The following is a 12636-nucleotide window of genomic DNA, read 5'->3' as shown; positions in this document are numbered from 1 at the left end:
CCACCCCAGCAGCACCGACTGGTGGGAGCGTGTGGTGCTAGGGGAGTGGGGTGAGGAAAGGTGGCTGCGGAACTCCCGCACGTCAAGGCAGACCTTCGACGAGATCCGCCACTGGCTCACACCCGCACTCCGACACCAGGACACCTGCATGCGGCCAGCCCTCACCCCGGAGAAATGGGTTGCTATCGCCATCTGGAAGCTAGCCACCCTGGACTCCTATCACTCTGTGGGACAGCAGTTCGGGGTGGGCAAGGCCACCATCGGGGCTGTCCTTATGGAGGTAAGATGGGGTTGCGGGGGGTAGGGGGGACTGGGGCAAGGGGAACGCTCCCCTGCAAGGGGCAGGATGGGAGGGGGCGGGGGCTGCACAGGCCAGGGGCTGGACGGAAGGGGGGCAGAATGGGCCCGAGGTGGAGGGCGACGGCCGCCACACCCGCACTAGAGCATGTGTCCCCCTCCCCCTCTGCAGGTCGTCTGGGCCATCAACGCCATGCTGCTGCATAGGGGCGTCCGCCTGCGGGATGTGGACAACACCGTCGCTGACTTCCAGGACCTGGGATTCCCGAACTGCATTGGCGCTTTGGATGGTACGCACATCCCCATCCACGCCCCGCCACACAGTGCCGGCCAATACGTGAACAGGAAGGGCTACCATTCGGTGGTGGTCCAGGCCCTGGTGGACGCAAGGGGACGGTTCACGGACCTCTACATGGGCTGGGCCGGCCGCACTCACAATGCCCAGGTGTTCCGGAACTCCGGCCTCTGCCGCTGCATGCGGGCTGGCACCTTCGTCCCCCAGAGGGAGATCCCCGTGGCGGAGGATGTCACCATGCCGCTCTGCATGGTGGCAGATGCAGTGTACCCCTTGCAGCCGTGGCTCATGAGGCCCTACATGGGACACCTCAACCCCACCCGGGAGGTGTTCAATGAGAGCCTCAACCATGCCTGCAACATGGTGGAGCGGGCCTTCGGGCACCTAAAGGGGTGATGGAGGTATCTCCTCACACGCCTCGAGGTCAGGGTCCCCAACATACCCCAGGTGGTGAGTGCCTGTTGCATCCTCCACAACATTGTGGAGGGAAAGGGGGACACCTATGTCCCTGGGGGGGAGCCCTCCGGATGGCACTCTCTACGAGCAGCTGAGCACTGCCCCCATTTGCCAGGCCCACCAGGACGGCCACCACATCTGGGAGGCCCTCAGGCAGGCTTTTGCTGAAGGCCTCCTCTGACCCTCACGCACACCCACATCCCACGCACATCCGTCACCCACCCTCCCTGCCACCCCCACCCCCACCCCCACCCCCACCAGCACTGCACCTGCACATCCACCAAGGAGCACAGCATGGGGTGGTGAACAATAAACAAACTTTAATAAAAAAAATGTGTTTTGTGGCTATTTACGTATGGGGGAACCTAACTTGGAGGGGGGAGGGGGCATGTAACTTGGAGGGCAGAGGGGGGCATGTAACCTGGAGGAGGGAGCGGGGGCACTCATTCTGGGGCAGGTGTGCTGGGCCGCGAGCCCTGTCAGCCCCTGGAGCCCCTGCTCCTCTGGATGCAGGGTCCCTGGTTGGTGGCAGGAAGGTGCGGGTACCACCGGCGGGTGAGCTTGGTGGTGGCAGTGGGGGCAGGCTCATGGGTGGGAGTCGTCTGGGGGGCCAGGAGCCAGGCCATGGTGGCAGTGTGGTCCCAGACGGCCTGGCCAATGCCCTGGAGCGTGTCCAGCATCCTATTCGAGGCCACCCTCCGCCACTCCATGTCGGCCTGGGCTAGGTGCAGGTGCTCCTCGGCCACCTTGGCCTGCCGCTGGGTGGCTGGGTCCTCCTCGGGCCTCCGGGGGGGCCCTCCAGCCACGGCCATGATGGTGCCCTGCCTGGGGTGGCGTCCGGACAATAGCTGCTGGTGGGGTCTCCGGCATGAGGGATGGTGCAGCGCTGTCCCAGCCCCTGGGTGGTGTGGCTGCGTGGAGAGGAGAGCATGTCAGTAGTGTGCCCCAAATGGATGGGACTTGGCTGTGGTGTACCTGCCTGAGCCGACCCCATGGGGCCCCCACAAGGAACACTGACCGCCCAGGGAGCACCGCCCCGCCCCTCACCCTCCCCCGAGACCAGGCCTCGCAGCCTGGGTGTGATTCCAGGGGTCTCTCCCACAGGCGGCCCTTCCCAGGCTGCGGTATGTGGGCCCCAGGCGCCGTCGGGCGCTGACCAGCCACCACCCCTGCACGGCTTACAGCGCTGTCCACTGAAGGAGGGTGCTGAGCATGGCTGATGTGCCACCACAGGGTGCCGCATCCCATGTGGGGGCTGGCCTGCATACGGCCCAGGACCACCAGTCCCATGTGTGGGCGCCTAGCCATTGTGTCACCCCCACCCTTGGAGTAGGTGCGCGCCCCTCCCTCTACGTACCACAGGGTCCCCCAGCGACGTCCGGAGATGCCCGGGCCTCGGTTGCCCAGCTGGAGGAGTGGGAGGGCATCAGGATCGTCAGCTCCCCCTCCTCACTCGACCAGTCCATGGTCCCCAACCCGGGCTGCTCCTCCACCTCGGGCAGCTGCAGCTCCTCCCCGGAGGTGTCCAGGAAGGCAGTGGGGAGGAACTCTTATGGGGCCCCAGGATACTACAGATCTCCCAGTAGAAGGGGCAGGTCACTGGACCTACCCCGGAGCGTCCGGCCTGGTCCGTGGCCCGGGCATACCCCTGATGGAGCTCCTTAACATTAGAGCGTACCTGCTCCGAGGTACGCTCTGGGTGGCCCCGGGCCTGGAGGCCTGTGGCCAGGTGGACAAAGGCCGTGGCATTCCGCCGCTTCCCCCTATGTGCCGGAGGACCTCCTCATCCTGCCAGAGGCTGAGGAGGTCCCACAGCTCCCGCTCCGCCCAGGAGGGGGCTCATTTTTTTACCTCCTCCTGGGAGCCCTGGGAGGCTGTGGAGGGCTCGGAGGCGGGGCCATGAGGCTCACAGGAGGGCTGGCTGCTGGCCATGATGGTGCTGGAGCATGTGGCTGGAGCATGTGTACAGCCTGCTCCGAGCACGCTGTCAGCTTCCTGCCATGGATTTCCTGTGTGCGTGGGGCTCTAAGGCAGCCAAAAGCAGGGACCATAGAGTCCCGCTGCTGCCAACTGGAGCGGCCCCACGCTCCAGCTGATTGGCGCCATGGCAGACCTGTCTTTTGAAAGAGTGGGCTGTGGAGCATCTACATGTGTACTCTTTCAATTTATTATTTCGAAAGGGAGAGATCTTCCTGATACGGATCGGGGTTCGGATTTCAATTTCGGAGCCCTGTTCTTTCGATTTTCTTACGAAAGACGGGTTTGTACATGTAGACTCTCCGCCCACTCTTTCAAAAAAGGGCCTCTCTTTTCAAAGGTTTTTGCACATGTAGACACAGCTCATGTGTATAGGACACACTGAAAACAGTCTTCGACAAAGAATGAATGGACACAAAACAGACATCAAAAAACACCTAACTCACAAACCTGTCAGCCAGCACTCTAATGGAGTTGGCCATTCTGTTAATGACCTGAAAGTCTGTGTTTTACTGAAAAGGAACTTTAGCAATTGTTTACCGAGAGAGTGCTCAGAACTCTTATTTATATTCAAATTCGACATATTAACACATGGTTTGAATCGGGACAGCAATTACCTGGCCCATTATAAGAACTCTTTTACATATTTTGGCTACGTCTACACGTGCACCCAACTTCGAAATAGATTATTTCGATGTTGCGACATCGAAATAGGCTATTTCGATGAATAACGTCTACACGTCCTCCAGGGCTGGCAACGTCGATGTTCAACTTCAACGTTGCTCAGCCCAACATCGAAATAGGCACAGCGAGGGAACGTCTACACGCCAAAGTAGCACACATCGAAATAAGGGAGCCATGTACAGCTGCAGACAGGGTCACGGGGCGGACTCAACAGCAAGTCGCTCCCTTAAAGGGCCCCTCCCAGGCACACTTTCATTAAACAGTGCAAGATACACAGAGCCAACAACTAGTTGCAGACCCTGTATATGCAGCACGGACCCCCAGCTGCAGCAGCAGCAGCCAGAAGCCCTGGGCTAAGGGCTGCTGCCCACGGTGACCACAGAGCCCCGCAAGGGCTGGAGAGAGAGTATCTCTCAACCCCCCAGCTGATGGCCGCCATGGAGGACCCCTCTATTTCGATGTTGCGGGACGCGGATCGTCTACACGTCCCTACTTCGATGTCGAACGTCGAAGTAGGGCGCTATTCCCATCCCCTCATGGGGTTAGCGACTTCGACGTCTCGCCGCCTAACGTCGATTTCAACTTCGAAATAGCGCCCAACACGTGTAGACGTGACGGGCGCTATTTCGAAGTTACTGCCGCTACTTCGAAGTAGCGTGCACGTGTAGACGCAGCTTTTGTTTTATTTAACTCTTAACTTCCCCACCCCACACCCCACTCCTGCTGCCCCTCTGCTCTTCTGATTTGCCAACCTTGATAACAATTTTTCTGACTTGTCAATCCTGATAGCAATTTTTGGACCTCTGTGCTTTATATATGGAGTCTGTTCTGGTCTGGCTATGATCTGAAGAAGTGGGTCTGTCCCACAAAAGCTCATCACCTAATAAATTATTTTGTTAATCTTTAAAGTGATACTTGACTGCTTTTTTGCTTTGATAAATTAACTGTGCTTAATTGACAGCCCTCCAAAAGTTTCTGCAGGACATAACTGGAGTTTTATCCCCAGTTTCACCTCAGTTACAGGCCCCCAGACATGGACTTCATCAAAGATAACAACTCAAGAAAACCCAGTGGCATGGGAAACTCAAAGAAGCTTGAAAGCACAGCTGAGCTAGGCCCCTGTGCTCTTCAGCCTGGATTAGGTACCACCCGATAGGCTGTCCCATGTCCTTGATCCTGCTCCCCTTCAATGGCCCCTTACCATGAAAGACACACCCCTCATAAATACAGCAGCGTAGTCCCAGAGTGCAACACTGGATGAGAAAGGAACATACTAATGCTGATTTGTCCCTGCTCTGTCCCATCAGAAATCTGACGGGGGCAAGCCATGCCAAGACCATCCTTCCAATTCAAGCGGTGGGGTATGTGAGGGAGATCAAACCTCATGCTATTAAGGATACTAATAAGCTCTTCTGGGCTTGACCCAGCACTTACTAGACCAGGGCTCAGCAACCTTTCCAAGGTGGAGTGCCAAAATTTGACCTCTATGTACAGTCTGAGGGCCTGTGATACTTTTTAAAGTCACTAATAGTCCTACTTACAACAGTTTCATTAATAAATAAATGAAGATGCAGAGCTTTACCAGTTAGGAGGTGGTAGCAATATTAGCTGGTCTTTTGTTTATCCACAGGTGGCATGGTTTTGAGTAAGCTCTTGGCTGCTTGGGGATGGAGGGGCGGGGCTGAGCTCCTGCCTCATGTGCTGATGAAAATCGGCTCATGCCCCACTCTTGGCACCTGTGCCGGGGTCACTGACACATCAAAAGGGCTTGCTGTGCCTGGAGATAGGAATTTTAAGAAGGAAAATTCTAACTGTCATCGGAGGGATGGCCACCTGGAGAAGGTTGCTGCATTTCAGAGGCAGCTGGTTACAGAGCTAGGTCAGTGAAGAGTCAGACAATGGCTGCCACAGCTGCTGGTGAGATTGACTGGGCCAGGTACCGCTCAGACACTATGAAGAAGTACATAGGGAAGGGATGTTTAAGGAAGGTCCAACCCTGATCAGATTAGTAAAAAGCATACAGACAAACCAGGATGGAAAGGGGTGAGGGAGAGGCTGCCCAAGGAGTTGAGAACCTCTCTCACTCTCTCCCACTTTTTCCCCATCTGTACCTGGATCTTCCCTGTCAGGGGTGAAAATAAATGCCAGGACTTACCAGTATGCCAGGAGCCTGGACATAGTTGCCAGGGAGTGGGGTGGGGACAGCAGCTCTGGGCCTCTAAAATGGGTGCGCCCTTGAGTGGAAGGGGTGGGGCTAAGGGATCAGACTCCACCAGATTACCCTTCTTGGACAATGCTGCAGTGGCAAGCAGGAGCTGTGGGGCTGCAGCAGCAGCTGCTGGGAGTCCTAGAACTCCAGTAGTGATTTGAAGGGCCCAGGAGTGCTGGGCTGCTTTAAAATCACCAGGCCCCAAGATTGGCCCTGCAGGTAGGGCCTGGCAGCAGAGCCACGAGCAGATGTTGGGGGTGTGTGCAAAAGAGGCTGCCCACTTTCACCGCTGTTCGCTGCCTTCAGAGAAGGGGAAGGAACTCTGGGTTCTTGGAGAGACTCTTATTTCCTCCCCCACCCCCACCCCCACCCCCTTCCACAGGAGAGGGGCTCCATGTCACAGCAAAGATGCAGCCAGACTGTGGACTCCAGAAGCCCCCGCCCGCCACATGAACTTTTTGTATCTCGGGGCTGCAGGGGTGAGGGTGCTACTTCGGAGGTGGAGCAATGGACTTTCTTACTAAGGAAATAAACACTCAGGAGGATTCCTTGAAAGATGGAAGCTGTTTATTCTTTTCATTTAAATATCAAAATTTTCCCTTAAGTAACCATGATTTCAAAGGCAATCCAGGAAGGAGATGAGTGAGCAAAGGCTCATGGGGAGGAGATACAATCTACATAGAGGAAGAACCCAAGGGTTTTCTCTTGGCTAACATGCCTTAGGTTTCCAGTCCTGCCAACATTGCCATGGTGTCCTGGGCTTTTGGTCATTACTTAATAGAGCCTCTCTTCACCCCTTGCCATGCCCTGGCCCTGGCTGTGAAGCTGCTCACTGCCACTGGTTCCTGTGAGTAAAGCTGAAAAACAATTAAAGCAAAGTCACAGGTTTGGGAGGGGTAAATGAAGTGGCTCAATGGATGTGTCTAGTATTGTACCTTTCTATGTTGTTTTCTGCCTGTGTCAATGAGGATTGCCCTTTTCCACATCTGCTGAGCCCCTTACAAAGAAACAGGATGCACTATAAATAGTTATCTGTAATGTCACCCTCCCTGGGCTAAATCTTCAAAATCCTGCAACTCCGCGTCTCAGGATAGTCAGCACTTACCTCTATTAATCTAAGTGGGGAGTGGGAATCTAATGTCTTTAGGACAGGCAGCACTATCTAGAGCCTTTGTGGACTGCAGGGCAAGATGGGAAGGGAGCCCCCCTCCAGGCCCTGGAAGGGGCAGGACCAAAGGCAGAAGGGGTGGGACATAGGGCATTTGCCCCTCAGTGTTGCCAGGATTTCAAAGGGTCTCCATGGCAACTCCCCCTTTCCTCTTCCCCCACACCAGCGGGCCTGGGGAAAGGAAGTGTCACATCATAAGCATTCGCACAGCGCCTAGTATAACTGGGGCCTTCTGCTGTTATAACAATAAAAATAAATCCACAGCTAGCATAGTAGCGGTCCAGAACAGAGTGGCCATGTCTACACTAGCCCCAGAGCATCGAAAGGGGCAGCACCTCATTGGCATCTTTTGTTTAGGTCCATTATCATGCCCCTTTCGAAGCTCTGGGGCTAGTGTAGACATAGCCACTGTGCGTATAAAGCACAACGTTAGCACTCCATGCTCAGAGGAGTGTAAGAAAGTTAGAGGCTGAAAAATGTGATGTTCGATTCCAACAGAACATCCATCAATCTCATCATATGCAACATACTTAGCACGCTGGGGTCATGGGAGATATTACACCACATGTTCTGGACTCATGCACTCACTCTCAGACACTAGACAGAGACTAAAAGGGTTTGTCAGGCCGACTTGCCAAGAAGACAAGGATTTTGTCTACAGCGTTTTACAGTGATCTAAGATATGGGATGTGTACAACTGTCCCACTACTGGTCTCTTCATGAAAATAACCTTCACACCAGGTTGCGAGGGGAACACAATACAGGGCCTCCTGACGAGCAGTTTTCCAGAGAAGGAATCATAGAACAAAATAGTGACCTCACAGTAGCTCTGCACAGAATCAAGGGTGAAGCCTTTGTGGACTTCAGGGCAAGATGGGAAGGGGGCCTGCCTCCATGCCCTGGAAGGGGCAGGACTAAAGGCAGAAGGGGTGGGACATAGGGCATTTGGCCTTCAGTGTTGCCCAGATTGCAAAGGGTCTCCATGGCAACTGCCCCTTTCGCCTTCCCCCACATCAGCAGGCCTGCACTCTACCACATAAGCTAAAGGCCAGCTGGCTCTCGGTCAAGGCTGTAGAGCAGAGATTTCACTCATCCCAGACGAGGTTTCACTACATCTGGGTACTTCAGATGCATGTGCAGAATAAATGTTGTTGTGTGCACCAATGCATGTGTGAATGTGCACCACCTGGATAAACACAAACCTGGTTGTGAGCCCTCTGCCAATCAGCTGGGTGGCATTTGAATTTCTCCTGTGTGGAGACACAGGCTCAGAGCTTACAGGGAACAGTGCTCAGGGCAGGGGATTGGGTGTTGTGGGTGTACAGGAGTCAGGGCGTCAGTGTGGGAGAGCTCTAGACAGGTTATCAGGATGGGGTGGGTGCATGAGTCAGGGCAGGGGATTGGGACATGTGAGGGGCTCTCATCACAGTCAGGGGGAGCCTGGGACTGAGTGTGCAGCCACTGTGCAGACCAGACACTGGATCCCTGGATCTGGCCAGGGAGTGGCTGTGCTACCTGACCACCTGAGGTCCAAGGCTGGAGCCTTGGGTGCACTGTGGCTATGCCATTAAGGCGCTGCAGGTGCTGTCTATGGCCCATCAGGCAAGGATCTTGCCACCCCCGCCGCCCCTTCCCCAGCTGTCAGCACTGGGTCTGGGGGCTGTGGGGAGAGTGGTTTGAGGTGGCAAGAAGGAAAGAGGTGGGCTTCCCATTTTCAGCACCAACATGGGAATCTTTCCTATGTATGGTGGCCAGCAGCAGCCAGAGCCTTGCCACCTGCCACCACTCTCTTATGGGTTCACTGCCCTGGGGTGCTCCAGCTTACTTTCTTCTTTGCTCAGAAGAGAACTCAGTACATTTCAAATATCTTCTTCAGGACCATAGAGAGAAACTATTATTTTCCTCCTTCCCCAGGGGATAGCCAGCTTCCATGGAACTCCAATACTGAAAGCCAGTGCAACCTGTTATTGCTTTCATCATCCCTGACTAACAGGGGCTTTGTATTATTTTAGACAGAGGTATTTTCCACCTTGTATGTCAACTTAATTATTTCCTTCCCAAGTTGTTAATCTCTAAACTAACTGGTGTTTTCAACATGTCACAGATCAGTAACCTCTAAAACATAACTAACATGCAGTTATGCTTATAGTTAATTCCAGATCATTCATGAAGATACTACACAAGACAGGCTCCAATCTTATTTCCTAGTGTACTTCAACTAAACACCTTCCCACGCACGCATACCTTGCCACTTACCTGAGAACCTGAGGGTTAGAAGGGACTGCAAGGGTCATCTAGTCCAAATCCACACCAAGACTCTCTGCTCAGTGCCTTTGAGACAGATTTCAGTCCATCTAACCAACACTGATCACCTGTCTCTTCTCCTTCCCTCCAAGCTTTAATCATTGGTCTAAACTGCTGGAGCAGCAGCTGGTCTGCAAATATACAAACATTTCTCGCCAACCTCAAGATGGTCACCCTTGGTCTGTAGTAACAGAGAGATAGCTGTGCTAGTCTATAGACTATCAAAACAAAAAAACAGTCTTTGTACACTTTAAAGACTAACAAAATAATGTATTAGGTGATGAGCTTTCATGGGACAGACCCACTTCTTCAGATCCAAGAAGTGGGTCTATCCCACGAAAGGTCATCACCTAATAAATTATTTTGTTAGTCTTTAAAGTGCTACTGGACCGCTCTTTTGTTTTGATACCATTGGTCTGGTTTTGTTCTTGGGATGATGACACTAGCTGAAGGTAAGACAACTGCAGCTTGTGTGTGACATGAGACAGGGAGGGGATAACAGCAGGAAACATAGGTGCAGGAGGCCTAGGGAGAGGCACAGAGAGATGAGAAGGGAAGGACATAGCGGACAACAGAGTCAGTAAGAGAGAGCAGGTCTGAGAATTTTAGCCAGGAGAAAACTTCTACTGGATAAGCACAAGTTTACCTGTGTCCTGCCATCAGCCCTTTTCTCTTGCATTGTCCTTCAGCTCTACTCTTCACAGCTAAGACAGCCAAATCCAAACAGCCCTTCCAAAGTAGGCTGCTTTGCTTGAATGTATTTCCAGTCATTTGCCAAGCCAAGCGGTGCATGACATGAACATCTGAAATGGAAACAGTATAGTCAACATGCAGATATAGTTCTCCATCTCCCAATTTTTAGTCCATTGAGCCAGGTCACCAGCTTCAATGTTACCATCTCAGGTGCAGCAATAAAATAGAAGATACAGCATTTTGGAACATGAACTGCAACCACCAAGGAACACGGTGAAAATATGTTTTTACCCCAGTGCCTCCCCGCTGCCTTAACCCCTCCACCACATAACAGGCACTTGGCCACTTTGCTCCAACCTCATCCAGAACAACCAGTGGATAACTCTCCCTTCCCACGTGGGTGAAGGAAATGAAGGCTGCATGCAACTGAATCGCTTGCTAATTCAGCAGATGAGGGACTTAAAATGTTCGATGCTAGCTCAGTGCAGTTTTAGACTCACCTTTCAGTCTGAAAGGTGTGAAATAGAGGCATATTCAGCCTGCAGCAGAGCTCTGGCATTGACGGATTGCACAGCATTTAATAATACTATTGCTCTGAAGACTGATGTTGGATCAGAGAAGTACCTTTAAGGCATAATAAAAATCCAGCACCTGGAAGCTGAAGCTAGATTAATTCAGACAGAGAGTAAGTTTTTGTTTTTCTTTTTGTAATCAGTCAGGGTAATCAATCACCAGAACATATTACAAAAGAATATGGTGGATTCTTCATCTCAAAGCCTTTCTAAATGAGGCACCTTTCTAAAGGATGTGTTTTTGCTACATTAAATACCGGGTGAAAATCTGTGCTATGTGATGTTAGAGATCAGACTCGCTTATCAGAATGGTCAGCTTTGTCCTTAAAAGCTACAAAATTTGATAAGCCGTTTTAGACTTGAGCTGGAGAGTCTGAGCTAGCACAGTGCTGCTAGTGCTTCAGACAATGGCTTTGCTGGTTGAATCTTAGCACCAGCTTCTCAGATCATTAGATTTATTTGTTGCATTTCCACCTCCTCTTAGGTAACTATGCCAGCTTCCAGAATACTTTTGACCCTCACTCGCTGGCTCTGGACAAGCTGCCTCTGGCTTTTTATTCTGGAATGATTGCTTACGGAGGATGGTAGGTGTCCATATCTATATTGGACAACATCTATTCCAGCCATGAATGAAAGCCAAATAAGTCCCAAAGAGTTCAAAACACTGCGGTATAGAGCTTGGGTATAAAGCCTGTCACACTGTAGTCATAGATTCAAATGCACTCCAGAGTAGCCACGATCCAGTCACTGTAGCGGCTGTTTACCTGTCTCCCTAGAGACTGAATTGAGATCATTTAACTTAGGCAAAACATCATTTGAGTGCCAAATGAACCACTGCTCTATCTTTAATGTAATAGAGGCAGTATTTTAATATAAAGGCAGTGTTTTAAAGAAGTCATACTGAAGGCAGAGGAACAAACCATCCCGCTGCATAGTAAGAAATGCAAATAAGGTAGGCAACCAGCTTGGCTTAACAGGGAAATCCTTGGTCAGCTTAAACTCAAAAAGGATGAGTATAAGAAGTGGAAACATGGACAGTTGACTAAGGAGGAGTATAAACGGAGAATGCTGGGCAGTAATCAGGAAAGTGAAAACACAATTGGAACTGTAGCTGGCAAGGGATGTGAAGGGTAACAAGAAGGGTTTCTACAGGCATGGTAACAAAAAGAGGGTTATCAGGAAAAGTGTGGGGCCGTTACTGGATGAGAGAGGTAACCTAGCGACAGATGATGTAGGAAAAGCTGAAGTACTCAATGCTTTTTTTGCCTCAGTCTTCACGGACAAGGACAGCTCCACACTAAGGTGCTAGACAATGCAGTATGGAAGGTGGAGGGCAGCCCTCAGTGAGGAAGGAATGAGTCAAGAGCTACCTAGAAAAACCAGAGGTACACAAATCTATACACCTGGATTTAACGCACCCCAGGGTACCGAGGGAATTGGCAGACGTCATTGCTGAGTCTTTGGCCATGATATTTGAAGACTCTTGGCGATGAGGAGAGATCGTGGTGCCCATCTTTACAAAAGGAAAGAAGGACAATCCAGGGAACTATAGACCAGTCAGCGTTACCTCAGTCCCTGAGAAAATAATGGAGGGAGTCCTCAAGGAATCCATTTTGGAGCAATTGGAAGAGGGGAAAGTGATCAAGAGTAGTCAACATGGATTCACCAAAGGCAAGTCATGCCTGACCAATCTGATTGGCTTCTATGAGGAGGTAACAGGTCTATGGGACATGGGGAAAGTCAGGGGATGTGATATACCTTGACTTCGGCAAAGCTTTTGATACAGTCTCGCACAATATTCTTGCCCATAAGTTAAGGAAGTATGGATTGGATACATTGACTATAAAGTGGATAGAAAGCTGGCTCGATGGTGAGGCCTGATGGGTATTGGTCAGTGGCTCAATATCTGAATGGCATCTGGTTTCAAGTGGAGTGCCCCAAGGCTCAGTTCTGGGGCCGGTGTTGTTCAACATCTTTATTA

General features: G+C 51.9%; 1 pseudogene; it reads left to right on the top strand.

Annotated features, from left to right (window-relative positions):
* LOC142016922 (cystine/glutamate transporter-like) overlaps positions 1–12636 on the top strand; it is a 35720-nt pseudogene that overhangs the window by 11391 nt on the left and 11693 nt on the right.

Source organism: Carettochelys insculpta, chromosome 1 (assembly GCF_033958435.1).
Source record: "Carettochelys insculpta isolate YL-2023 chromosome 1, ASM3395843v1, whole genome shotgun sequence".
Lineage (NCBI taxonomy): Eukaryota > Metazoa > Chordata > Testudines > Carettochelyidae > Carettochelys > Carettochelys insculpta.
Note: the sequence above shows the minus strand (reverse complement) of the source record. Positions and strands in the feature narration are given on the sequence as shown.